Source organism: Corvus cornix, chromosome 8 (genome assembly GCF_000738735.6).
Source record: "Corvus cornix cornix isolate S_Up_H32 chromosome 8, ASM73873v5, whole genome shotgun sequence".
NCBI classification, from domain to species: Eukaryota; Metazoa; Chordata; class Aves; order Passeriformes; family Corvidae; genus Corvus; species Corvus cornix.
The window spans coordinates 4,518,641-4,546,133 of NC_046338.1; the positions used below are offsets into that span (position 1 = coordinate 4,518,641).

General features: G+C 44.4%; 1 long non-coding RNA gene across 2 annotated transcripts; it reads right to left on the reverse strand.

The window, feature by feature from the left end:
* Window positions 1-678: 678 nt before the first annotated feature.
* On the reverse strand, window positions 679-22,368 carry LOC109145885. Of its 2 annotated transcripts, XR_002047563.1 has the most exons (4): window positions 22,234-22,368; window positions 20,240-20,359; window positions 9,089-9,272; window positions 679-1,347 (listed from the first exon to the last, which is right to left on the reverse strand). It is a non-coding gene; the product is annotated as an uncharacterized LOC109145885 (long non-coding RNA). The 2 variants fall into 2 exon arrangements; XR_005602434.1 differs by lacking the exon at window positions 679-1,347 and having other exon boundaries at window positions 8,536-9,272.
* Window positions 22,369-27,493: the final 5,125 nt, after the last annotated feature.

A 27,493-nucleotide genomic window follows, 5' to 3' on the forward strand; every position in this document is an offset into this window, starting at 1 on the left:
CCCCCTCTCCCCAGCCGTGCAGAGGGTCAGATATGGACCCCCAGCTGGTGCAGAACTGGCTGTGCCAAAGCAGGAAATGTCCCAAATGCTTGGCTACACATTCCCCATTATATTTGCCCCACCTCAGTGCTGTGGGATCTCTGCTCTTTGGCAGGAAGCTGTGCTGAGGGGCTGTGAGCCACCAGCCTTCTCCAGCCACATGCACAGGAGAGGTGTCCTTGCTCTGACTCTTAGAAGACCAAAAACCAACGAGGCCAAAGACTGAAGGTGCAAAATACATACACAGAGCTCCCCCTGCCCCATCAGGAATTGAAGGCAGATTCCTTCAACTGCAAAGCAAGGGAATCTAAGTTGCACAGATCGCTCGAGAGCCAGGGTTATAAAACAAAATTAAGCATTAAATATTCTTAACAAAGGCAATCTGGGCTCACTGTGTTCTGTTTTTGTTATGTTTTCCCCCTGTTTTATGCTGCCTTAACCTTCGGTTGTTGCTGTTGGAATCCTCTTTGCGCTGTTCCACTTGTCATTCTTCTTATTTTTATTAGAGACACTTTGGCAGAAGACTTATCAAAATGCGCTGAGCTTGTCAACAAACGTCATTAACAATGAGTCGAGGCAGACAGTGTAAGCAGGGAAAGGGCATGGGAAAATATGCAATATAAAATAATTTTATATCTCGAAGAAATGCAACAGAATAATAATGGCAAAAGCCTCGCTGTAAATTATTTGTGCTGTTACAGGAGTAAATTCCCACTGGTAAGTGATTTCTAGTCAGGCTTCAAGGGATCAGATGTTCTTGTGGAAGAAAATGGTGTGGCTTCCTCAAAATGAAGGGTTGGGCCACTCCTTGTGCAATGTAATCAGGTTGAGACATACTACACCCCACACTGGATAACTTTAAAATCTCAGATGACAAATTATGGACTAGGTCTCCTTCTCTGGAAATCAAAATCAGTCCACTGGCAAAAGCTCAGCTGTACCAACCTATGCCAGAATCATGCTTTCTTCTGGGCTAGTATTACACCCTGCTACATCCAAGACACCCACACATCCAGCACCATGCTGGGGTTCAATCTCAACATGCCAAGCTGTTCGTTCCAGGGCTAAAAATCTGCCCTGCTCTCAATCCCCTGCTTTGAAGTTACCTCAAAGACATTTGCTTACTTAAGCACATGCAAGAGAAGGTGAAGTCTGACCCCACCATCCACGGGTGGTGTCCACTTTCATAAGGGTATGAGAAGAAAAAATAAATCACTGCAAAATGAACGTAAGCGAAGCCGTACGTTATACTTACCCGAATTAGGCCTGGGGTTATGCTGCAGGTTGCACTGGGCTCTACAAGAAGGGCTGGAATTCAGTAGGCTTAGGTTAATCAAAATAAATCGTAAGGTCAATGGTAAGGTGACAGCTGAAAGGCATCCCACCCACCCACCACAGCACACCAGCAGCAAGCAGGAAAGCGCACTCCTGGTATCCCAAAGCACAGGGAAGACGTGTGAGCCTGTGAGGTTCAGTCCTGAGTAGTGCTGATCGCAGCTCTTTGGAGAGGAGCGTCTCATAAATGAAGAAGTTGGGCTGCTCCTGGCCAGGGCTGATGGTCAGGGGGGGCTCTTTAACCTCGTGGCCTTCCATGGGGCACTGCTGTGGATGGAAGGGTGTTCCCGAGGGTGGCTGAGCACGGGTGAGCACAGCCACAGGGACACAGGGAAGCCCCAAGGAGCCCAAATGGCCATAAGGCTGATCAGCACTGGCCCTGCAGCAAGGAGGAGGGGAGCACATGGTGGCTCATAACACATCATAAACACTGCTGGGAGGGAGGGGGCAGGGGACAGCGCAAAGGAGGGGAAGCTTGAAGAAAAAGCTGATTAAAATTTAAAATGTTTTAATTGATCACACCACTAATCTCTTCAATATGCCACTAAGTGTGACGGGCTCTGGCACGCCTCGTAAGTCACACACAGGAACTCAAACATCTCAGATTTGGGACTGAAGCCTGGGTCCTCCACAGGGGAAGGAACATCCGTGTGCACAGCACCAGAATACGTGTATAGAACAGGGACACAAAATGGTTTTGCAAACCTGACTCATTCTTTCTGGAAGCTAATGGGATTTCATTGGGCTGAACTGAGGCTGTGCATCTTTCATGGCCTGTGTTGCCTCAGGGAGTAGTTTTATGGCCAAAATAATACATGCCATATGGGAAAACCCCACAGAAATTAATAGGAGTGCAACCAGTAGAACTGGAGATAAATGAAATAATCTATGGAAATGGCTGTGTAATCTTTAAAATTTGATAGAGAATGATCCCCTCTTGCAAAGACTTTTTAAGACTTTCTATAGAATTGCAGTGATGTAATTCCATTTTAAATCCTATTCAAAAAGCTCCAAAGCCTAAGAATGGTTATTGTTTTCTTATTAAATTCTGTAAGACTTTTCCATAAGGAAAGAGCTGGTATTCTCATAGCATCTCCACTATGCCAGTATGAAGGAATATAAAACCATCACGTTTAATTATATCAGGCACATAAATGTCTTCCAAACCATTACATGTATCTGTGGACATGAAAACATTCATCCATACAAATTGGCTGCCATTGGAATCAATAGAGTTGAACCCAATCCGATGGGAGCAGCTACTGAAACAGCTCCGGTGACTGACACGGCTTTTAAAGGCCACAGGAGGGAATGGGCTGGAAAGCTCTTATGAAATGCTCTTGGAGGTGGAAAAATACCAGTGCATTGAGATGGAAACTGTTCTGAGGAACATGATGGGTTTGCTCCCACTTCTTTTTTGCAAAGGGGAATTTTGGGTCGTGCACAGAAAGGGAGTATGTGCTCACCCCAGTCCAGAACATCCTGTGGCCCGGGGTGGGGAGGCCAGCTGGGATGTGAAAGGCACAGCCTTTAGCACTGGGAATGGAGCCTAGAGAGCTGGCAGCCCGAGCATTCCCCTCACCAGGGGGACTGTAAGGTATTTGTTCTCCTCCTTTCTGTCTCCCACTCATTCATTTCAAATGAGACCTCCTGGTTCACAGTGAGATGGAGAGGGAAAAATAGCCCTGCGATCACAAAGCGCTGTTGTGAGATGGAAAAACGGGGCTTCACCCAGCTCTGCTCCAAAAAAAATGAAGGGAAGAGGTGAGAGTGTCTGCCTGAAGCCTACCCACAGGTCAGGAGGGGGCTGGTGGAGCATGCCTGGGATTCCTCCGCCACGATGCCAAACGGGCCCTGGCGATCACAGCCAGCGGGACGTTGCTCAATGTTGTGAAGCACAGAAGGAGAAAAAAGTTATATTAAAGCAATAAATGAAAGCAAAAGTGCTCTCTGTCAGGGGTCTGGGAGCAGGGGAAATCTCAGTGTGCGGTAGACCGGTGCAAAATGCATCTTGGCATCGTTTTCTGCATTGGAGGAAAAAAGGACATAAATAGATGCAAAAAAATCTTATGGCTGGCTGGTGGAGTGTGCATGTACTTGTCATTAGGGAGCTCCAGTCCCTGATTTAGTGAAGCACTTCAGTGGATGTTTAATTTTCAGCATGTTAGTGATGAACAGGGTCATAGAGCACTAATGAAAATGACGGGTGTTGATTTAAAAATTACAAAAAAATAAACAAGAAAGAAAGATATGTATTTCTTTTTAATATTTCTTGGGAACATTATTGTTTGAAAATGCAAAGCCCTTAAACATGTTTTACACAAACTTTCAAATTTAGATTTCCTACTGAACTCAACTTCTCTTCCCAAAGGAACCCAGAAAAAAATCCAGCAAATTAGGGAATTTTCTTGGAAAATACGTGGGTTTCCCATTTTTTAAAATGCAAATATATGGATGTGGATCTCCTGACAGGGGTCAGGGTCATACCAACACAGGGTAGAAACAACCATACCAAACAGATGAAAAAACTCACCACAAGCCTTTCATATCTACCCCTGACACATGGTGAATTTGCCTCAATTTGGCTTTTATTATTCAGTTGAAACAATGGTCCTTGAGGTGGACCAAATTTCAAATAAGTGCTGGCTCTGCTTCAAGGGAGCACAAGCCACTTTATAGCTTCAGGTGCAAAGATTCCATGATTTTCTTTTTCACATAAATTCGACAAAGTTAGAATGTGACAATTTTAGTCACACTGCAGGAATCTTCCCGAATCCCTGCCTGCTCCAAGGCCACCTGTCAGGGAATCTCACCTTGAGCCTTTAGGCAGCTGTGATTTACATTCTATTATTTTACTGGACATCAGGAATGAACACAGCTAAAAAATGAAGAATAGATAATCAAGGCAAAAGTTTTCCTTTAGCAATTGTGTTCAGCTGTCTTTTCAACAAAGGCAGTAGAGGGTGAGGCAGCAATTTTGCTTTATCAGCATAAATCTTAATTAAAAAATGTATAATAAATGCTTCTTGTTTGGGAAGAGAGAGGGCAGAAGAAAGCCAGAAGCTGTTTTTCTTTATCCGATAGCCATCAGGAGTGAAAAATCCCCGTTTACACTCTGGATTTCATCACTTGTGTGTAAAACCAACCTGCCACCACCAACTCTGGCACATTTGGTGTTGCCAGAGAAAGAAGGAAATAAATATTCATCTGAAGAGGGCTCAGTCTCTCTGGTGACCCTCTCACGGGACACGAGGTACTATAATACGTAAGGCAAGCAGATCTGCAGGCAGTGCGAAACCTTGGAAATCAGGCTGCCCTGATTTTTGGGAGGATGCTGAATGATTTTTTTCTCCCAAACTTGAAAGACTGGGCCATGTTCACGGCTGAAAAGGCCTCATCAGTGGTCTACTAGTCCATCAGCCACGAGGCAGGGTGTGGGAGCAGCCAAAGGTATTTGTCAGCCTGGGGAGTCTGGTGTAAGTGCAAATGGATTTTGGCTTCCCCCTGCCAGGAATTACCTCCCAGCTGCCTGGGATCCATCCTGCTGGCAGAGCCTGCCACAGGTGGCACCATCTGTGCCACCAAGTCCAACCCGAACAGCTCATTCCCAGCTGCAGGGAAGGGCTGGGAACGTGATAGTGACTACCAGGTGGGGCGGAGGGTGGCTCGCACACTGGCTCCCTTGTGGAGGAGGAACGGTCAATAATCAGCACCTGTAGGCAACTCCCAGCCCTGGCAATAAACACAAATATGTCTCCTGGCATGGCCTTCTAGGAAAACATCAGCTGAAAAAGGCCCCTGTGCCAGTGAGGGGACGTGGGCTGCAGATCCAGCAATCTGCTGGAATGAGAATCTTTCCCCCTCTGCTGTTTTCACATCTCTGATAGCATGTATGGACTTGGAGAAACTCTCAGCTTCAGATTTTTGTTTATGACTGAAGGAAAGGTGTGACTCCAATCGGATTTGTGTTATTATTTTGTGCACTGTAAGTTTAATTTGTGCTGTTACTCCAACAAGGGGCTGACTGGAGGTCCACAAGTGTCATGCACAGCTTTCTACCTCCCTCTCACCCCTCCTGCCTCCAAAGCACCCCATTGCTGCAGTGCAGAAGTTCTGGCATAAGGAGCAGCAGATAAGCAATGGGTAAAAAAAAAGATGGTACCAGTCTGACACATAGAAAGAAACCCCTCACAATCAGTGTGGAATCTTCCCTGATGCCCAGAAACAGTTTGTGGGATTTAGGAAATACCTTGGCCATGAGAAATGTCATCACAGCTGGCAGTCCAGGCATGAAGGACAGGTGGTCCCTTTGGTGGTGGCAGTGTGGGGAAAACACATCCAGGGGGAAATTCAACAGAGCGTGGCCATCAGCAGGCTCCAAGAGGACATTTCAGGCAAAGGGAAGAGAGGCCCACTACCTTCTGCCACCATCACTCCAAAAACTGAAGTTCTGGACGTGGGGAGATCCCAGTCTCCGCTCCCCCTGCCCAGGGGCTCTGTCAGAGGGGCTGGTGCTGCCACCAGCACAGCTGCAGGCACACCAGGACCCAAGACAATAAACAAAAGGCCTTCGCTCTCAGAGCCGGGACTGGGCACGGGGTTATGTGATTTTTGGAAGCCTTGCAAAAAGTTGTGTGTGACAGATGGAATTAAAAATCCCTTCACGTTGCACAGCTCTTGCTAAGCTCTTTGCTAGGTGGATACCTGCTGTGCAGGAGATCTAATCAGCACCGAGTATCTCCAAAGGAAACAGCACTGAACACTTCCATTGTTTAAATTTTTTTGCTCTGGGCTCACAAAATCCTGGTGCTCACTCTCTGGAGTGTGAAAAGGGAATATAAAGCAGGCTGGACTCAGCTGTGGCTTAGCAGGCAGCGTGGGCTGCTCATCATCGATGGGCTTGCATATAAACCACTTGGCAGGGCTTCCAGGACAAGTCAATTCCTGGAAGGAAAAGCAGCTAATAGGTATGAAATACACTTTGCTTGTACCAATAAGCACTAAGGCCAAGTGTCTGCCTGTCAGATAAGCCAGAAGGTGCTGACTGTTGAAAAGCCTTTTGCTCCTGAGCAGTTACACCTGAACCCTTGCTCTGCTCAAATTCATCTCCTTGATCAGAACATGCTCTGGGGCTCAGCAGCTGAGATGTCCCATGGCACAGTGTCCATTAGCCACAGTTTAGCTGAAATTCCTGCTTGCTTCCCTGCTGTGCCAGTTTGGACCCCAGTTCTGCCTGCAACTGGCCCGGGTAAGTGACTGACTCCTGCTATGTGTTTTCCCAAATAAAAAGAGCATTTGTATTCTTTCACCGGGTGTGACTTTTGGTTTAGATTCAGGGGGAAAAGCAAACTTTTCCTAACAAGGGCAAAGAGCGTGTCACCTCCATAACATGCTACATAAACAGAATTTTCCTTCTGGCAAGCAAGACCCACCTGAAATACAGAGGAGCAGCGCTGAGAAAACACACTTAAGAGGTGATGCAGCTACTGGGGGCTGCCCAGTAGGCAATGCCTGCACTCCAGTGGCTCCCTCACCTGCTCTAACAACCAGAAAAGTCCATGTGGACAGGCACAGGTTGACACAAGCTGTGACCATGCATCTGCTCTAATTCCTGGACCTTCAGATGATGTTCCCCAGCACTGCTTCTTTGATATAACATAGGCAAACAAGAAAGTAGTAACAGAGTAATTCTTCCCACTGTGACTTTTCTTCTCTCATTGTCCTTATCACCCAGGATGGAGTTAGTCTGATTTATGTTTTTATGTTCAACAGCTTTATCAAGCTTTGAGCTGGTGATTAAAATACCCTGCAGAATAAATATGTTGCAAAAGAAACTATAGGAAAACTCCTGTTGTCCTGCAGCAGGGAAAACAACAGGAGTGGCTGTTTCAGCATGTTGAGTTTAATTTAAGGTACTTGGTTTTGGAATCAGATAAATTTGGCTGAGTATGGAACTAGCCTGAGGATCTGAGATGGCAAATTTCATAACTAAAGAGTGGTGATCATAGTGGTTTAAAAAACCCTCTCTATCATTTACTGTTGTGATTAATGCTGTGCCATTGCTACAGTCCAGATAATAACCACATCAAAAGGAATCCTTTATTCATGTACAGATAGACATGACCCATGAAGATTCTGAGGAAATATCTCCAGGTCACGGTCAGTTTTCTCCCACACTTCCAGCACAAGCATCCTCCCCCTGCCAAGGAAGGATTGCTTTCCCAGGAAAGGGGTGACTGCCCTGTGACTGTCATGGTCCTGCAGCTGCTTTACGCCACAGTCCATGGTTTTTCCAAAATGATGCAAAGGCACAAAAAAAGGCGACCAGCCCTGCTGTTTGCAGAGAACTCAATGCTAATTCGTGATTCCACCTGGGCTAAAGACTTAAATTTCATTATGTGCTTTATAAACTTCAGAGTTCTAGAAATAACATATAATATTACTGGCTCAGAATGAATTTCCATCTAAAGGCAAAGTTCTGAAAGGGATATATTAAATCCAAGGAAATTCTGCTTCAAAAGCTCCACACACTTCTGAACATAATATCCCAGAGTCATGCTCCAAAGTTAAAATTTGATAAAAACTGGAAATTACTTGGCATCTCAGCATATTTGGAGATACAGAGTAATAAAATGGATAAGACCTGTGCCAAGAATAAGATGAATTTTCCCCATTTGTTTAAATATTTAAACTTTACAGAATGTGAAAGGTCTGCTCAATATTTTTAAATGTGGCAGGTTGTTAGTGGCATTAGTTTAAATGTCTCTTTCTCTCCATATTTTTTCTGAGTTCAGCGTAGGTGACTGAGATCTCATCTCCTGCTAAAAGTAAAGTTTCAGTGTACAGCCAGAAACATCCATCTAGGAGACAATTTTAACTTTTCATGAATCTGCCAGCCATCAGGAGTCTTCTCCATGATGAAGTTCAGAAGAGATGTGTTATTTTTAAGACATTATTGTACATCTGTATCCGCAACTCGACATGCAATTGCTTCTTTCACCAGTACAACCAAGAGACTCCTTTATGCTATTTCAGTCCTCAGAATATCATTTCTCTGTGATTTATATTTTGGCTTCTTTTCTTTTTTTTTTTTTTTTTTTTTTTTTTTTTTTTTTTTTGTGCTGCTGTGTTGGTTTTTTCATGTCCAATTCTCTCTAGGGTGATAAATACCCAAGATGCCAGGCACAGGTTATTGAAAACAGAACAAAATAAATACAAGCAGGGAGAAAAATATGTTTGCTTGGGGTTGTTTTTGAGGGGGGTTTTGCAACTGGAAGAATGAACACAATGCTGATTTTTTTATGAAGCCTGCAAACAGCATTATCTGAAATAAAAAGTTCTGCCTGAAACAAAATGGACTTTCTTTGGAAATGCCTGCTGAAAATGAAATGCTAAGGATATGTCATTAGACATGTTGGACAAGATCTTTTCCTAAGGCCACTTCAGCTAATAAAGGCAATCTTGGATTTTAATTACCACCCTGGGGAAAAGAAAAATACTATTTGGCTCATCAGCATGCAACAAGAGTAATTAGTGAGTTAGAAATAGGTGTGGCAGGGGAACAAAAAACTGGGCTGACAGAAGGATTTATACATCAGGAATATTGAATAGCAGGAAATCTGGAGATTTACCAGTGATGCTGAAACGGAGTATGCAAAAAATAGTTGTGTTCCTACTCTGTCAGTTAACCCAGAGGTGTTTTATGGGTACTCACAGCAGGGCAACCCTCTAATCCAATCTTCAGAAGCAGGCGGGATTGCCTTGAAGGGAACAACATGATTCCCTGGTCAGAGGAGCAGTCTGGGGATGTGACCAGTCTTGGCAGAGCCCAGCAGTCTCTCCCTCCTTGGATCTTGGACATAGTTATTTAGTTCCTTGGTAGCTCAATTTGGTTTCATCTGTAAAGAAAGTGAATTGTATTTAGGTGTCATCTCTGTAGCACCTCATTGGTTTATAAAACACCTCTGAAGGACAAATGTGAAGAATGGCTGCTAATAAAGAGTCTAAAAACCTAGAAGACAAAAAGAAGACAGTGCTCAGAGCCTTATTTAAGCTGCCAGCAGACTCAGATGACACTGCCCATCCTTCAGATTTCAGTCTTTGATTTTTGACAACACTACTCACAACCAACTCATCCAATGCAGTCTGTTTTCTCTCCTTAAGAAAATCCCTAAAACCAGTTTCAAAAAAATAGCAAGTTGCTGTGAGCCAGCAGCTCCTATTTTAACTCTTTCTCCTCTTCTTTGCTATTTGCAGTGGCATTCAAGAGCCATTGACATAAAAATCCACCTCAAATTTACTCCAGAAATGGAAACAGATGCCTTTTATTAGGAGTTTGTACTGCTCTGCAGAGATGAGAAAATATTTACAGATAGCTCAGCTGATCTTTTAAAGTGGCATGATTTGATTGCCATTGAATAATTATTACGAAAACATTTCCAAGGTTTTTGTTACCTACCTTCCTTTCTCTTTAGGAGATGTCTTTCTGGAAAAGATTTTTCCCAAAAAAAAAAAAGAAAAAAAGGGGGGGGGGGGCGTAATGTAATACATGGCTATAACATAGATTGTTAATTTTTAGTGTAGCTGAATCACAGCATGCTTTGATTGAGAGGAGCCAACACAAACATGCAAAATATGTGCCTCTTTGAACAGGATACACCACATCCTGCATTTGGTAGCCAAAGGTTCCAGTTTGCATCACAAATGTAGTCCAAGATCTCTCTCTCCTTGAGGTATGTACCTCGAAAAGTGCCAAATCTGCAAGACACGCCGCCCTCTTTTTAATTTCTTTCTTTCATTCTTCCCCATTAAAAAAAAAAAAAAAAAAAAAGAAAAATAGAAGAGTTTAATCATTTGCTTGTTTGGGTTTTAGTAGAGACTCAGCAGGTGATTGAACGAAAGGAGCTGTCAGGAGGGACTTTGATTAATCAGAGACTTGATCGTTTGATTAATCGTCCCAGAAAGAGCTGACTGCAGCAGAAGTGGCCCCAGCCAACGTGTAAACACATCGAAAGAACATTTTCAAAATGCGTAAAGACAAATTGCAGTTCAAAGCTACTCTTACTGGCCTGTTGATTTGACTGCTAGAAACAAAAGCCCTTCTGCCTGGCTGATAGAAACCAGACCTTCCATGGGAGGAAACAATCGACTTCAGGTCCTTTCAAATTCTGAGTCAAAAGAGCTTGACATTTTCTTTTTTAATTGATTTTTTTTTGTCCTCTCATTCTTGTTTACAGTAATAAATTACAGCCCTTAGTCTTTTTATAAGGAAAGTTAAGTTTCCTCTCATTTTCAAGCAATTTATAACATATGTTTATGGCCTTCGGTTTCGCAGAACGTCCCAGCAAAGCATAAATTATCACAGTGAGGCAGCAAACAAAACATCGTGCTATGCATCACCCAACCACCACCACATTTTACCTGCCACTTAATGGCACCCAGTAGGAAACCTTGAGTTGGAAAAACACTCCAAAAGCCTGCCTGCTTGCCTAGCAATCTCATCATGTAGGGGGGAGAAAAAATGAGATTTGCGAATTCAGCTGGTTCCCAAGTGATCTGAGGTCATAAAAACCCTTTCTTGTCATGGAAACGCACGAAGACCTGGCTGTTGTGAGCTGCATGGTGCTCATAAGCCCTCAATAATGTTTCTCCTCAAGTTCAGGCAAGCCCATGGACATGCTGAAGGCCAATCCTGTTCAGAACGGTGCTCGAGGAAAGCCAGTAAAAACTAGAATTAGTATTTTGGGGAGGACAGGAAACAATTTCCTTCCTGGAGCAAGAATAAAACTTTCTTACAGATTGTGCAAATCAGAGAATATGGGCAGAAAATTGAATGTTTCCAATGTTGAAGCCAGCAGAAATGGGTTTGGTCTCCTGGCCACACTACCTGGGGACATCCCTAGTTTTTGGGTGCTGTGCCCTCACTGGGTTGCCCTGGCAGAGGCTCTGGTGGGAAGCCTGGCAGCTGCCAGCCCAATTCCTTCATAATCCAATTACTGCAAAGGGCTTAACTACTTCTTCAATCATGGCCATCAGCCCAGGGTGAGCCACCTGGTTTTCCTGTCGTCAGCAACACAAGAAATAATCTGAAATTTGGTTCAAGTCAAACCAAAATGGAAATTCTGCTTTTGCCCAGCAATGAACCTGTCAGCTGAAAGCATTTCACTGCCTCAAAAATGTGCAGATTTACATTGAATGAGACGTTTTTCAGCCCAAAAGGAAACCTATAAAGAAAAGACAGTTATTTAGCACCTGTTTTAAAATAAATGTGAATTGCGAGACTAAACAAATCAATGAAAGTTAAAATAATTCCTATGCAAAGTTCTGAATAAATACTTCGACACTTCCCAAGTGTTTCATTTTTCAAAATTATGAAATATTGCATCTTGCCTTTTACATTCTTTCCAATGGCCACCATCCATCGTTTTGAGGTCCAAGCCTTGATTTTGAAGTAGAATTTGTCTTTCTCAAGCTGTAATTTTCAATACATTTACTATTCCAGCTGCAAGTGTCACAGCTACTTGATCTCATTTCAGCATAGCAAGTGCGGTGTGAGCTGGGTGAATTGTCTTGACAGTGCAACAGCACAGAGGAGAAATTTTGGTGAAAGCATTAAGGAAAATCTGTGCAACCAATTTGAAAAGAGTCTGCACGCTGGTAGTACAGCTGCTTATTAATGTTTGGTGAAATATGAACAGACAAAAAACCCTATTCCCAAATGTTTTGTTAAAAAACGGGGGATACACTAAAACAAAGTGGATGCTTTTATAACAATTGATTTGGAATATATATTTTTGCTTTAGTTTGCTTTACTTTGCTACATCTTATCTTCACCATGTTTTATTTATCGTTAATTAACCCAGCTTTTTCAAAGACCTTGAACCTTAACCCTGAATTCTAGCAAAGCACCACAGAGAGCTAAATACCATCCTCTCCTCCCTTCAGCTACAGAGCCAAGAGATGAAGGTCTGCATTACCTCTTACAACTTCCTTAGTGGCAACAGGAATCCAAAGGATGTTCCTCCCTTTTTGTACGTATCAGTCATAAGTCCTTTGTCTTCATTCTCATTCCCTATCCAGCAGTGTTTTAATTAATGAAATCAAAAGACAATCTAGTATAATAAACCAGATTTAACGAGGGAAAAAAGTCAAAACAAACAGGCACTGTTTACTTCCTCTGCACTGATTTGCCAAGAAACAAGCTCCACATCTCAGATTATCGATTCCTGTCAGCAATATTAACCTCTCGCAGCAGCATGAAAAGGAGCATCTGGATCAGAGGGATGAGAGGGGACAGGCATGCAGTGAAAAGAAAGCAAAGAGATTTTTCTCCATGCCTTGGTGGAGGACTTGACCCCCATAGGAACAGGCAGCAACACATAGGTAATGTTTGTGTCCTACCCATCAATCCTGCAGCTGGAAATGTGACATCCAAGGTCTCACATTTGGCTGTGGTTCCGGCTCCCTGTGGAGCACGGATGGGCACAGCCATGTGTTTGTTGTGTCCTCCAGAAAGTGCTGCTCCCACCCACATCTGGAGCTCCTGGCTGCTCACACGGAAAGATGTGGTACCATATGAGCAGAAGTACCCTATTTCAGCTGTCATCTCCTGCTGACCACCTCCTTACTGCAAAAGGGCTTGGATTTGGTGGCCATAACAGGCAAAACACGCCAGCTTTTCATGGGATTGAGTTTGTAAGGAAGAGAGGCGTCAGACTGTCCTCAGAGCAGGTGAAATCATGCAGAAACATCTGTCTAATCTGAGAGTCACCATTAGTTACAGCACTGCACATAAACACCTCCAGCCTTTTGGAATATTTTATGTGAAAGGTTTTGTTACTGAAAAAGCAGGTTTCCCAAAACTGAAAGATGCCGTCCAAAAGCATCATTTCCAATCATTAGATCTTTTCTTTCACAGAGAAGGATTTTAAACCAAAAACAAACTAGGGTTTACATAAGCTTTGGGTTTTGGAAAATTGAAGCATTACAAGCTTTTTCCTCATTTCCTTAATTGCTGGCTGTTCCTCTTTCATCCCTGCCCCACCTTTCTTTCACCACTGAATGCACTGACAGGCTGTTTGTCTGTAGGGTTCTCTTTTTCCTTTTCTTTTGACTTCTTCACAGTATCTCTCTGACTTCTGCAATACGCAGAGCAACCATGAGAACCCCTCCAGGACACACCTTCAGCTATGGTACCACCCTGGGAAACAGAAGCAACACGAAGATCTGCAATTTTTCTTCATAAAACCCTATTTTTCTCCTTTTCAACTGTCTCTGCAACTATTACACGCAGATCTTGCCACACTGCTGGTTTTCAGCAGTGCCCTTTGTTATCCCCCCTGTTTGCCTACAAACAAAGAGGGAACTGGATGGTTTCTGCAGGCTGGAGTGGGATGCTGGCTCCCCACTCGCTGCTTCAGATCTGAAGCCGCTAACAATGAACAATGGTGACACACTGGCTCCCCATGGCTTCAGTGCTCCATGTGGTGTGAGAATGGGGCCAAGGGCATGGACATGGCACTGGAACAGGGTATTTTGGTTTCCTGCCTTTTTTGTCCGGCGCAGACCAGGAGCCAGAGCATCCACAGGGGTATTCCCTTACTGCACTTGGTGGCATCTGGCCCTCAGGGGCTGTTTTGTCGCTGAGAATAGAAGGAGCATTAAGCAGAGGCCAAGGAAGAGAGCGATGTGCAGATGTCCCATTAACTCCATCCCACATGGCCAGCTCCCTTCTGCTGACAAACAGCAACTCAGAGCCACTCCTGCAGCATCTCAGCCTCTGCAACTCGTGCTCCAGGAGCCACAACTAACCAGAGAATGGTCCTGGCCCTTGGGCATGGACTCAGTGACCTCAGTGTTGCTTGTGGGAGTAAATATCCTGTCAGCCAAAGCGCCGGCAGCTCCTCAGTGTCCAAATGAGCAGCGAGGCGCTGCGGCGGCAGACTTAGAGGTGGCCTTGTCACTCGGGGCTAAAGCCTATTGTCAGTCTGAGCCTTTGCAGCCCTGTGGATAAACACAGGACTGCCTGGAGCCAAGCATTAAATCCACGCTCACATGCAGAATAAATAAAGAATTAAATGTGGTGCATAAATAAATACAAACGTTAAGCGGTGCGGAACCTGACACAGCCCCTCTGTGTCCTCCCTCCGGACGGGCCTCACTGCAGGAGCCCAGCCTGTCCCAGCTCCATGACAGGCCACTGCCATCAGAGCCCAAATGCCAACCTGTTCTTTAATCCCCTTTTTCTCAGATCTGGTCCCTAAACTCTCACTTTACACGGCTGACAGGGGTCAGCACAAACAGTGCGGAGCCAGGTGTGATGTGCTTGAGCAGAAGCGAAGCCAACTAGGACAGTCCTCTCATTTAATTAGTCCGATGTGTTGCTAAAATCATAAGGAAAAATGCTGAATCCCTCACTCTGACACCCTGATTTTTATTCCAGACTATAAGACACATAGCGATTTCCCTGGGTTTCTTACCCATACTCATAGAGACATTTATTTCTTCACTCTTCTTTTCCCATTTTCTTTTCCATTTTTCTTTTCACTCCCTTGACTCCAGCCAGGATGTCAGCTACAAATTATATATATCTTTTTTAAAAATGTATATAACGCGTGTGTGTATATATATTATAATGTATGTAACGTGTGTGCATATATGCATATATAAGATCAATATATATATCTTTTCAGCGAAGCCTTTCAAGCAGTACTGTCCTCCCAATCCCAAAAACTAAAGCTAGTTTCTAGTCTTAAACTGGTACAGAATGGGATTTCCAAGGGAGCTGGATATGAAGTTGTTCTCTAGTCCTGAGCAAATATGTCCCTTACACGCTGCTCATGGCACAGTTGTTCCCCAAAGGCAATAGGGCTGAGGGTAACCCTCCAACAAACTCTGCAAACACCCTGTGGCCAGGAGAGCCTGTGGTGCCTTTGGATGCATAGTGGAGGGTCTCTGGAGTGATGGGAAAGCCATGCTGCCTCTGCTAGTTCCAGCCCAGTCCTCCAAACCCCCCACACTGCTCCAGCATCCCCAAATCCTCACCACACAGGCGCCACTGGGGAACCTCTTCAGTTTGCATGAAGATGTTTGTGGACTTCGGCTGAGGAATTCTGGTTTTCAACCATTCAGAGGATGATTTTTGCAGCAATTAGCTATCAGATCTGTCTCCATTCCCCTAATTACTGATGAATTTCACAGTGAGCAACACGAAAGCCATTAGTGCTCAGAGAGTCACAGCAGATTCAGAACACATTTCCTAGTGAAAGAATTATTAACTAAGATCTCTTCGGGGTGACATCCAAGCTCCACTAACCGCTTCCCAAGCACTCAGGAAGGGATTAGGTCTGTTTGGAGGCAATCAGATTTCAGGGGTGCAGCCTCTCACAGCTGGGGCGGGGTGGATTTTGGCCCTTCTACCAATATCTTATGCACTGACTTTAATGAAACTTGGAAACAATGGAATGAGATGAACTTCCTATTAATTGCAAAGCAGCACACACAGACCCCAAATGCTCTCAGTTCCCATGTCTTCACAGGAATAAGGAGCCTCCCCGAGGGTACCCCATGGATGTTGTGTGATTCCCAGAGTACCAGGCTATGATGTGCACTGCACACAACAGATGGAAGGGACTGGAAAGGCCAAACTTCCTCACTGTAGCAGAGTCCATTTAGTGATTTCATAACTCCAGCTGGACCTCTTTTGGCAGAGGAGAGGATTTTTATGAGGGAAAATGCTATAAATCTGCTGTCACTGAAAGCCATCAGACACCATGTGGCATGTTCATGATATCACCAGTGTGCACCAGTTTTAAAACAGAGGTTTTAGCTATAAAGCTGCCAACCAGGAAAATCACATATGAGAGGAACGCTGAACTTTTAACAGAGAAACATCCCTGTGAAAACCTTTCCTCTTCCTGCTTCTTCTCAACCCCAAAGCTTTGGAGAGATAGAGAAGGGGAAAATGAAGGGTGTACACTTCAAAGTGCTGTGATAAACATCCCAGGATTAAAACAAAGCCAAACTTTGTGTCCCGTTTCTGAGCAGAAACAGCTGTCACTCAGCAAAAGCATTTGCTTAATGATGAGGGAGCCAAAAAATAAAGAAAAAATACCAGTCCTTTAAAGAAAAGGAGTGTATCTGTTTCATAATGCTCATCTTGCCCTGCCCTAAGTTAAAAATCAGGAGGAATCGGTGCCATGTGCCAGGTAGGAGTCAGAGATGGAAATCTAGCAGGGTAAATGTGAGCCACGCAGCCATAAATTGCTTGCCTTAACTGTTTGTGACAATTGGTAGCAGACAGAAGTTATATATCTCCAGCAAACGTTTCTGCAGGACACAGCCTTCTGTTCTGCTCCGGTTACCATGGCCTTTCTCACCACCTCCTTGCAGTTTTTCCCTGTGTTTTAAGGAAATGCTGGAGGCTGGGAGGAGAGGGGAGCAGCCAGAGCCGGGCCAGGCCACTGAAACCCTCTGACATGGACTATAACAAACGAAGGCAAAACATAAGGAGCCCCAGGGGACTCAGAGCTCCACGAGGCAGAGATTTTGTGCATTGATACCTGCAGACAAAATCCCGATTGTAGACACCAGTTCAGTGCCAGAACACTTTTCCGCTAGGAGACTTCAAATTTATGCTTCTAGTAGGGTTGAGAAGTTCACAGAAAGGTCATATTCATCTGTTTCTTTGCACTGTAATGCAATACCTCTCCCAGTGATTTTAATTAGGACCCTCACAATTAATTTGTTTCCCCATCACGGGTGTATTTCACTTCTTGTCACAAGTTGAAGAAAGGCTGCTGCAGTTGCTGCCTTCCCTACCAAAGGTAAAATGAAAACTCATTACTTCTGCCCACAGTAAGGGGTAATTCACCCTATTGCTTCTACACCCTGGGCTTTTTCAGGCAGATTGAACATAACTGCTCATTTCAGTTAGCTGCACAATGCCCAAGAATCTTTGGTTTTGGAGGTTTTGCCTTGTTACCCCACTGATTGCTATTGGAGTCCAAACCAGCTGGCTACATGTGTGCAGAGCAAACTTTGCACATGCCAAGGGGGTGGGTAGGTGGGGGAGAGCAGGAGGGAGAGGGGAGAGCAATTTTGCAATATTTATATCATTTATGTGGTGTCACAGCTGAAAGGGATGAGCAGGGATGGTCACATTTCCCACTGAAGAGGCTGCACAGCCCAGTTTTACTCAACACTTTTGAGTAAAATCTGGAATATTTACAATTTGGAAGATAAAGATACTGTGATTGGGAAAATCTCTCTTAACAATGAAACACACAGAGGGAGTATATTTCCTGCGTGTTTGTTGAATGCAGGATAAGAACATTCAGCTCCTAAAATGCATTCAGTTTTCCCTCTGCTACTACACAAACACTGTGTCTTCTACTTTGTTCATTTTTCTCAGTACATGTGTTTGTACAATGCAAATGGTTGAGGATATTGCAGAATTTGGCTTTAAAATAGCAGAAAATATTCAAAACAATTTTGTGATCCAGTCACAAACTTCAGTTTTTACAGTGGCCCTGATGCAAAGGCCATTTGCCAACAGATTACAAGGAGCTTTTAGACAAATCCCATGCACAGGACAAATAGAGGGGCTTTCTGCTCTTGCCACTTTGAATGGACAGGTCACCCCCTTGGGATTTAGAGACATGCCCATAAATTTGGCTGGACCCATCCAGAGGCCTCCAGCTGATATCGAGGATCTGCCACGTAGGGGTGGTGGTGCCCAAGCCCTCTGTGAGTTCCCAAGGAGAGAAGGAACTTTGAATCATTTCAAATTGAGCTGATACAACACTGTCACATTACTGTTTTTCATCGCTCTGTCCTGGCCTGTAAAAGCCTTGCTCAGGTTTCTTTCCTTCTCCCAGATGAGCAATGTTGAGCTACACAGAATGCTTGGATAGCAGCTTGGGATGGGGAACGAGAAATCACCAAAATTATGTGAAGCATGATGCTAATCTCTGAAACGTGGGGGTAAAACAAACAAGCCCTTCTCTTGCATAAGCACCAGGTTCACTCATCTGTTGAGGTCTCATAAAAGGCATGAGCTGGATGGATTTAAGGCACTGTCCTGGGTTGCAGTGTATTCTATTACCATCCTCACGAGCTGTTGAAATCAGGTGGGGCAGTGTTTCCTTGCCTCCTCCCCCCAGACTATCTTGCTGTTAATTGCCCATCATTGTCCTGCCACCTGACTCAGAGATAACTCCCTCCGGACCATCTTCTGTTAATGAGCCTAATCAATGCCTGGCCTAAAGACTCATCATCCCATTGTGAGATGCTCCACCCAGAAGGAGGAACCAAGCATTCCATCCTGGATATAATCTGAGATTCTGAACACCAGAGGCAACCTTTCCACTGGATTTCCAGAGGACAGGAGCTACACAGCCACCACTGGACCTTCTGAGGAAGAGCAGGCCCTTTCTATAGGATCACTGCTTGACAGAACCACATCCACCACTTCAGGAGGACTGCAGCCACCATCTTATTGGACTGCTACCACCACCCTGATTAACAGGGTGTCAGGTTGTATCCTGACTCTGTCAGTTTAACCCAGTATTTTCTGCCTTTAATTTTTTTTTCCCCTTTATTTCCCTATTAAATTCTTATTCTGACTTGGTGCCTTCCACTCGTTTGTTTTCAAACTAGTACAGGCATCTATGATAGGGATAAGCCCATGTGAAACCATACAGAAACTCCTCAGAGTTTTCCACGAGGTCACTTCAGAGCTGTCTGCACTGGGTCGGGAGGATGTATGACTTTTAACACTGCCAGTGTGTACCTAATCATGCCAAACATGGAACATCCTTGACCCTTTACTGTGAAGAGGTGCTTCCACACTGGGCAATGAAGCAAAGAATGGCCATGTCTGAGTGCTGTCATCACAAGAAGGCCAGGCAGTTTTGTGTGGGACAATCCCTAAGGCTCTCAGGGGGAGAACAGACCACCTAAAAAAACTAAGTCATGGTGAATGAGGTTTTTAACACCAAATAGGTCCATATTTCAGGAATCTGAGGAAGGGAAAGGGATTGAACCTTAAGCAACTTCCTAATCAACCTACACAGCTTGTTGAGTATCCCATCAACCTTCAGAACCATAGGATCATTGAAGTTTGAAAAGAGCTCTGGGATCACTGATTCCAACCACAATTTGACCACAGTTTTGAGTGGTGGAAGGGAACAGACTACAGTAACTGCCCCACACAGCTCCCACAGGATAACTGACCCTGGCCTTCCCAGTCTGAAACCGGAATCACTCAGCAGCAGAGGTGGTGAGTGCAGACATATCGTTGGCCTTCAGGATGAAAGCTGACTCCTATTCCTTTGGACCAGCTCTTGCCCATGGCTGCACCTGTGTGCTCTGCTGAGTGTGTCTTCCAAGCCTTTCTGCAGCTTTGGCTCTTTTCCTGTGTCCTGCTCCAGAGGCCCTTAAAAGGCGTTGGCCCAGAGAGTTATCCAGTGCCAGAAATATCACAAATTAGCAGACAGAAATTGGTGTCAAAGCAAAGAAGAAGAGAAAGAACCAAGGGAAACAAAAGAGAGCATTGTGACCAAAGCCAAGGCAGCCCTACCTCAAAGCAGCGGATACAAAAAGAGAGCATGTGTTGATGTTTTCATTCCTACTGATAAACTTGAGGCCAAATACAAGCACCAACTGTTGCAGAGGCTGGTTTGCAGCACAGTCCTCCACGCACTTTCAGGATACATTCAGCTTTCCTTTACCTGAGGCAGCAAGGATTCAGGATTACCCAAACAAATTAAAAATGCAAATGATACTTACTCATTCTGGACCATCCCACAGAGGCAATCACCTCTCTGCAACTCGCAGTTCTGGTGGTTCCAGGAAGGTTTATTACCTTTGGTAGAAGACTGCAAACTGCGCAACTTGGAGGTGCTCTCGGGTGCTCCTGGACACCGGCTACCTCTGGAAGCAGTGGAGTTACAGGTGGGCAGTGCAGCTCCTGGGCTGGTAAGTTCTTTAGAAATAAGATCACTGTGTCAGTAAGACTTTTTTTTTTGTCTGTAGATCAATACATTTTCAAACAGTTCTTTCAGTAAGTATTCTTTAGAGAGGTATGTGTCCAGTGCCTGCCTGTCGTGGCAATAAATATAATTCCTGTGGATGTATTTGCGCAGGTTTGGCATCTCCTGGTGGGGTGCCCATGATGGTTGTGCCACCTTCATGGCAGAAGGTCTCATTGCTGCAGGCCTGGCTGAGGACAAGGTGGGTGTGAGGGGCTGGTTTGGCCCACAGCAGGAGCCTCAAGGGATACATGACCACTACAGAAGGAAAATAGGGTGCTCTGACACAGAGTAAAAATGAGGAGATGGAAAGAATGTGATCATGTAAAGAAAGATCTGTTGGAGATCAACATTCCCAAAGGTTTGGAGGACCCAATGTCAACCATCAATCAAGACCATTTTCTTGTCCGGGAAAAACTCTGAATTTGTAACTTGTGGGCTCAGCTCATAAGCAAATGTTTGCACAAAAAGCACAATAACAATTGTTTAAAGGAAAGATGTAGCAATCTACATGGAACTTTGCAGTAGTAGATAAAATTTGTTCCTAACTATTTGCTGTTCACAACACTTCAGCTCCACTGTAACCACTTATGGCCATGAAAAATGGCGTGGTGTCACTACACTAAGCCCTGCACTCAGATCCTAAAGCACAATCGATCACTTGAGTTGAAGAAAAATCTCTTGTAAGGTTTGGCACTACAAAATTCATGTCACATCCTGTCTCGGAGAAGATGGTGACAAACGCACAGTGTAGTGCAATATACCATACAGTCTGACAAAGTATTTTAAGTTCTGCTGTTTTGCAAGTATCCAAGCCTGAAAGAGCCCCAGTTGAGTGGTTCTTCTAAACTGTTTCCTCCCAAAGTAGTATTCAAGCAACAACAGCAACGTGGCACTCTGACACGTTATTATTTACAACAAAATCGCTCTGTGTGGCCAAAAGGTGACGCTGAACAACAAACAGGGCACTTTGCTGTGTGTGGGGAAGTGTCCAGGCAGGGTTTTACTGGTGCAACGGGAATTAAATGGTCTGTTTCAGTGACTTCAAAAGAGCACAATTTGAGTACAGGGAAAACATGCAAAATAGAAGGCAAATTAGTCTCAATCCAAATCTAAAATTTTTGGTGTTGGCCAAACTCTCTCTCAAGCTCATTACTGCTGATGGTGCACATTTCTTGTCTCAGAGTGTTCCAAATCATTTAGCATGGTTTCAGTAGGAGACAGCTTTACAATTTCGTAATATCACTGCTTATCTTGCATTGCCAAACTTCTCTTCTCCCTCAACCTCCACTAAAAGAACTTCCAAAGACTTATTTCCTTGAGCTCTCTTAATAGCTCTTTCCAACCAGTATGAAAATGCCAGGTTTGGGCAGCTGTTTTAAAGACCAGGTTGGGAAAAGGTTTGAGGTTCAGCATTTGACTGAAGCAAACACAGCAGCATCTCAGGTATTTATTGCTTGGATGGAGAGTTTGTTCCTTAGAAAATTCTCATCTGAATATATGCTGCTGAGAGAAACTTTGGATATAAGCCTGAAAAGGTAGTGATTTCTGTCCTGGAGTGAATACCAGCACCAAAGGTCATCCAGTGAACCGGACAATCCGCAAGTCCTTGAAAGACAGCATAAAGGGGGAAAAAAATGCTCCTTTTGCCTTGAAACAGATCAAATCATGTAGTAGCAACCTTACTAGAAGGGCAACTAAGTGCCAGTCATGCATATCCCTCTCATGGCCCAGCACTACCTGCACCCAGCACAACCTTTTTGGAAGAGGTGTGAGCTGATTTCTGGATTTGGCTTTCAAAACCCACTGGCACCACAGGATAGATCACCTTGTGCAGTTCTGCAGTGACTTCTGACTGGTCATACCATCTTTCCTGGAATACACCGTGCTGGAGGAGGGCACCAGCTGGAGCAAGGACGTTCCCATTCTGCATGGGCTCAACATGGAATGGCCAAGCTTCTTAGGCAGCAGCTGAAAAATAATAACAAGTACTGAGGTACTGCTCTCAAATGTCTGCTCTAGCCTGTATCCTGCATTCAACTAAAGGAAGGCAAAGTTTAGCAGTAAAACAAGGACCAAACAATGTCGAAGCTCTCTAGTGAAATGGTCTTCTTTAAGTCGCATTACATGCATGAAAAACTAAATCAGCTCTGAATTCCTGCTCCAACTGCATACAAGGCAGGGGAGTAATTAAAACAGCAGAGAACAGTAGACCATGTCAAGAGTAATCAAAATTTACAAGCTCAATAGATAAAGATTGTTTGTTTTTTTCCTAGAAGCCAAGAGCAGAACTATCAGAGCATTAGAGGATACCAACAAAAATCTCTGCATTCTCACTTCTTTTACAGAAGACAGCAGCAGAATTATTCAGAACTACCAAATGCACAGAGCTCTGCCTGACCTTCTTGGCAGATGGCCCATTCGCCCTGAAAAAAAATCACACAAAGATCTCAGTGTCCAGAGCCCAGACTGCGATGGTGTGAAGCGGGGAAGAGCCGGGGCTGGGCCGGGGGCAAGAACCCGTGAGACCTGTGAGTCCTTGGGCCATGAGCAGCAAGAAAACTGCTCAGGGGTACCAATCAGAGACCATGAGAATGAGGAGCCTCTGTCTCCACTCAGTATATTTGTTCTAAGGCTGAGTTGTACAAACTGTCCCTCTGCTGCCTCCTCGGAGGTGCTCAAGTCAGCCCAGATGAATCAAAGTTAGCAACAGGGCAAAGGGAACATTTGCTGCCTTTATTGCTGGTTTCTATTACACAAATTAAGTCTTATGAAAGACAGCATCATGCTGAGGATAGAAGATATCAAATGAAGCCAGCCTAAGGAACACAGTTTTCCTAAAACCAGATTTTTCACTTTTGAGTTTTAAAAGAACAAGCTTTGTTTTGTTGCTTTAATTACAAATTTCATTTTATTAAGGGTTGCTTTTCTTCCAGGGTTAAAAAAAAAGCCCAAAATATAAACCAGAAAGCAACTGCAGTGGAGGAATACAGACCTGATCTATCACATATATTTTTGTTTCCTGTTTGATTCCTGGTTGTACATATTTGAGAAGAACCTCTTCCATACTCCAAGGTGAATTCAAACTACTGGGAAGGCACAAATAGGGTTAGACACGGAGCACCAATGACCATGGAAAATAGGTGGCGTTCCTCTCCTGATGCCTTAAGGTTGAGAAGAAGCTTTTTTGGACCTGATCCTTTTGCCAACACACCATCAGCTGTCTCCATACCAGGTTCACCACTGAAATCTGATACCTACTACACTGAAGATGTCACCTTAGAAGGTCCAAGCTTTCATTTTAGTCCTAAACTCTATGATTGACATCTATGAATGAATCATTTGGAAGGAGTGAGATGTGAGCTCACAACTCCAGTGCCTCACCAGAGAAGCTGTGGGTGCCCCATCCCTGGAAGTGTTCCAGGTTGGATGAGGCCCTGAGCAACCAGATCTAGTGGAAGGTGTCCCTGAATGAGACATCTTTGATGAGAATGAGATGATCTTTGATGTCCCTTTCAATCAATGCTTCCTTCAATGAAGCAATACTTCACAACTTGCCTTTAGTTTTAGGTCTTCCACCAACACTTGGTGGCCAAAAGCATCATTCCCATGTGCAGTGCCCTCCCATATTTCATCCTGAGCTGCAGGAAGTGGAGTCCCTCCTCCAAACTCTTTTCTCTGGGGTTCAGTTCCTGGGAGAGGTTGTTTGAGCCTCGCCACAGCACCCAATACTCCTCTACCATTCCCAAGGCTCACCAGGCCATCCTCTCAGCAGCTCGGAATGGGCATCACCAGTACAGAAACATCCTGAGCTCCATGCTGAGCTCCTGGGGCCACGATTTTGGCTGGCTCCATTTAACCATCACTGCATCTGTGTTGCAGTAGCACCTAGTGGCCAGGGCTGTGAAAACACATAGAAAAGGAAGCATTCCTGCCAAAAAACCCCAAATACTGCTGAGCTCAACCTAGAAACAACAGGTGGTCATGTGTGACTGCTGCAGCCAGCACAAGGTAATTCAAGTTGACTCTAAAGGCCTAATTCTCATGTGAAAGTGAGAGTAAAAATAATTTACATCCTGTACTTGTTGGCTCAAGAGACCTCAATATAAATGAGAATCCAGTCCTAAATCCTCAATGGGATCCAGGCTTCGAGAAGGATTTCAGCTCAAGAAGGGGTCTGGGTTCTACTTTGCAGTGTGTGAACAGCTGAATGGGCAATTCATATTATTTTAAGAAATGTCCTGATGGGTTTGGTATGGTTTTGTTTTTTCCTTTAATAATTACACCCCACTTATTAGGCTGTAACCAGGGGACCCGTAAAGCCTGTTGAGCTAAGATCAGCACAAATCATCCCACCAGGAACACACAGTGGAAAACTGAGAATGCAGGAGGAAGAGGTGTTGCTGAAGCATATGAATCATGCAAGGAGAGCTACTTCTGGGAATCACACCTGTTGTATCCTTCCTAAAAAAAAAAAAAAGAGAAGGTGGTTCTTTCTTACTGGCAGTACAGCTGTCTAATTCAGGAGAGCAGAGTTTAAAAGCGAAAGGAGCTCAAAGAGCAACAAGACAAGAAAATATCTGATGGCTAAAATTTCCTTTGCCTTTTCACTGTTTAATCAGAACTTAGGGAAATAAACATCGTGCTGAAATTCATGGAAGCAGGTCCCAAAGTTCCTTCTCTGAGCTCCATGTCCTGCTGAACAGGACTGGATTGAAATACCAGGAAGTTTTCCAAGACAGTGCATGGTTCACTTGGTGCCATCAGCTCAAGTCTGTGTTCTCGGGTCAGCTCAGGGCTGGAAAATACATTTGAGTCCAACACAGCGCAGTTGTCTACACTCCCATATTTTGCCTTCCTGTCTGGATGTTGTCCGGATTAACCAGCCTGCTCTTGGCTGGGGAATCCATGTCACTTTCTCTGTCCCCATGGAAGAAAGGAACAGGAGCCACTGGCAAATCTAAGCGCAGAAACAGCTACCAAGAGGAGAAAGCTGCAGACAGGGATGAGAAAAGCCATCCCTCCATGTCCTGCCTTGCATCAGCCTATAGCAGGAGGAACTATAGGATTTATGAAAAATGGGCCATCACTGAGATACCTGAAAAATATACTCCTGATATTATTGCAAGAATTTATTCTCTTTTGCTCTGGTTACCTACTTCTCGTAGAAAACAAATGGAGAGGGAGAAAACTCCACATTTCTAGTAGGAGCTCTTTGTTTTAATATTTTTTGGTTTTTTTTATTAGGGATGAAAGAAATGATCAGAGGAGAAATGAGCTCGCTTCTGTCATCTGCTGCCACCATCTGCAAACCCAGCAGCAACATCTTTGAAATAGCAGATTAAATACACCCACTTCTCTTGTTTCTGCCTTCCCTCCCAGTGTGGTGGGTGGTATGAGCCAGTAAGGGGGAAGCTGGCCTGGAAATAAGGACCCAAAAAGGGCCAGTACAGACTCAAGCTCCCCTCCCACTGCTGTCATCAGGCTGCCCCACCAAACAAATCCATTTTTCCTCCCTTTCTCCTTCTGTAGGTTGGCTAAATTAACTTTTCCTCTGTGCAAGGACGTTGTGTTACTTTAGAAAGATTGGTGTCCCAGGGCCTCTGGGGGATCAGAGCACAGGATCAGAGCAGGAGCAGATCCCATCTTTCCCTGATGATCAGTGCTTTCTGACACTTGAGCTGCTCTGCTGCTAAGAGTAGAGCTTGAGAAAGACAAGAGAGATCACGTAACGCTAGGAATAGCCAGCCTAGGTTGAATCCTCCAGTAAAGGTTTCAAAACAAATAGTAGTAATGCAGCATATTTTTTTGTGCCCCAATGGTTCCAACTAGGACTGGGACCAGATGTGCCAGTTTTCAACAAGAAAGGCTACTCGTGCTATTCTTGGCACAGCTTGAAGCAGAAAGTACCACAAATCCTATTTAATATAGTGCCTAAATGCCAGAGACCTATTTGTTCTCTTGGTTTTTCAAGCTCAGCTGGTTCCGATAACCATCTGACCTGCAGGGCCCAACTCAGTCACAACCCCGACTCACACCCCTCACAACTGCACCCATCACTAATGTTTTCCTTCTGGAAATGGGTTTCTTCCTATGCCTGAAGATTGCCTTGCAAATAAAGTTAACAGAACAAAGCGAGGCACGCCACAATTTAAATTGCATGGCGTTTTTAGTACTGACATACAGATTCTGTAGGGTTGGCACTCCAAATTAGCAAGATGGGCACGGGTGCTACTGACAGATGTTTAAAAAACTGTTCACATAGCTGGAGATAAGGGGCTTACTGCCCAAAATATCCATGAAAATAGGAACAGATACAAGCATATCAAAGTTGCATAGAGAATTCACACTCCCTTGGGTTCCCACTACAGACTGATCTGCCAGAACTCAGATACAGAGCAAAGCAAATCCCTGTCTCACATTGAGCTCTGGATGATTACAACATCTTACCCTGCAGTCCCATTAACCAGTTCAAATGGAAAACTTGTCATTTGTGTGGCAGCCAGCCTCCTGACAGCCACCACTTTCAGTCTGAAAAAATCCAAAGTACTAAATATCCTTTTTTTTCCTCTGTCTTCACCAGTAAATCTTCCTCCTAGACCTCTGCACAAACCAGAATTGCTTGGGAAAGAAAGGGATGGCCAACTGTGGAGGAGCAACAATTTAGAGACAACACAGGATTTAAATCCGTGGAGATGGATGGGTTCACCTCAGGGTACTGAAGGAGCTGGATTATGTGACTGTCAGATCAGTGTTTAATACCTGCAACAGGTCACAGTGATCAAGGCAAGTCCTTAATGACAGGAAAAGGCTGACCCATCTATCAGAAAGGTGGGAAAAGGATCTCAGGGAGCTGGCTGCCCTCCACCCCTGGAAGGACCATGGAACACATAGGCTGGAGCCCATTTTCACACAGGGGAGCTTCTGGAAGATAAATAGGGAATAGCCAAAACAGATCTAGCTAGAGCAGATCAGTTTGATTGCCTTGTGATGAGATGACTGGCTGTGGAGACAAGGTGAGAGCAGTGTTGTGCTATACTTTGCTTTTAGGAAGGCTTCTGACTCTATTTCTTATGGTTGTGGGTTTG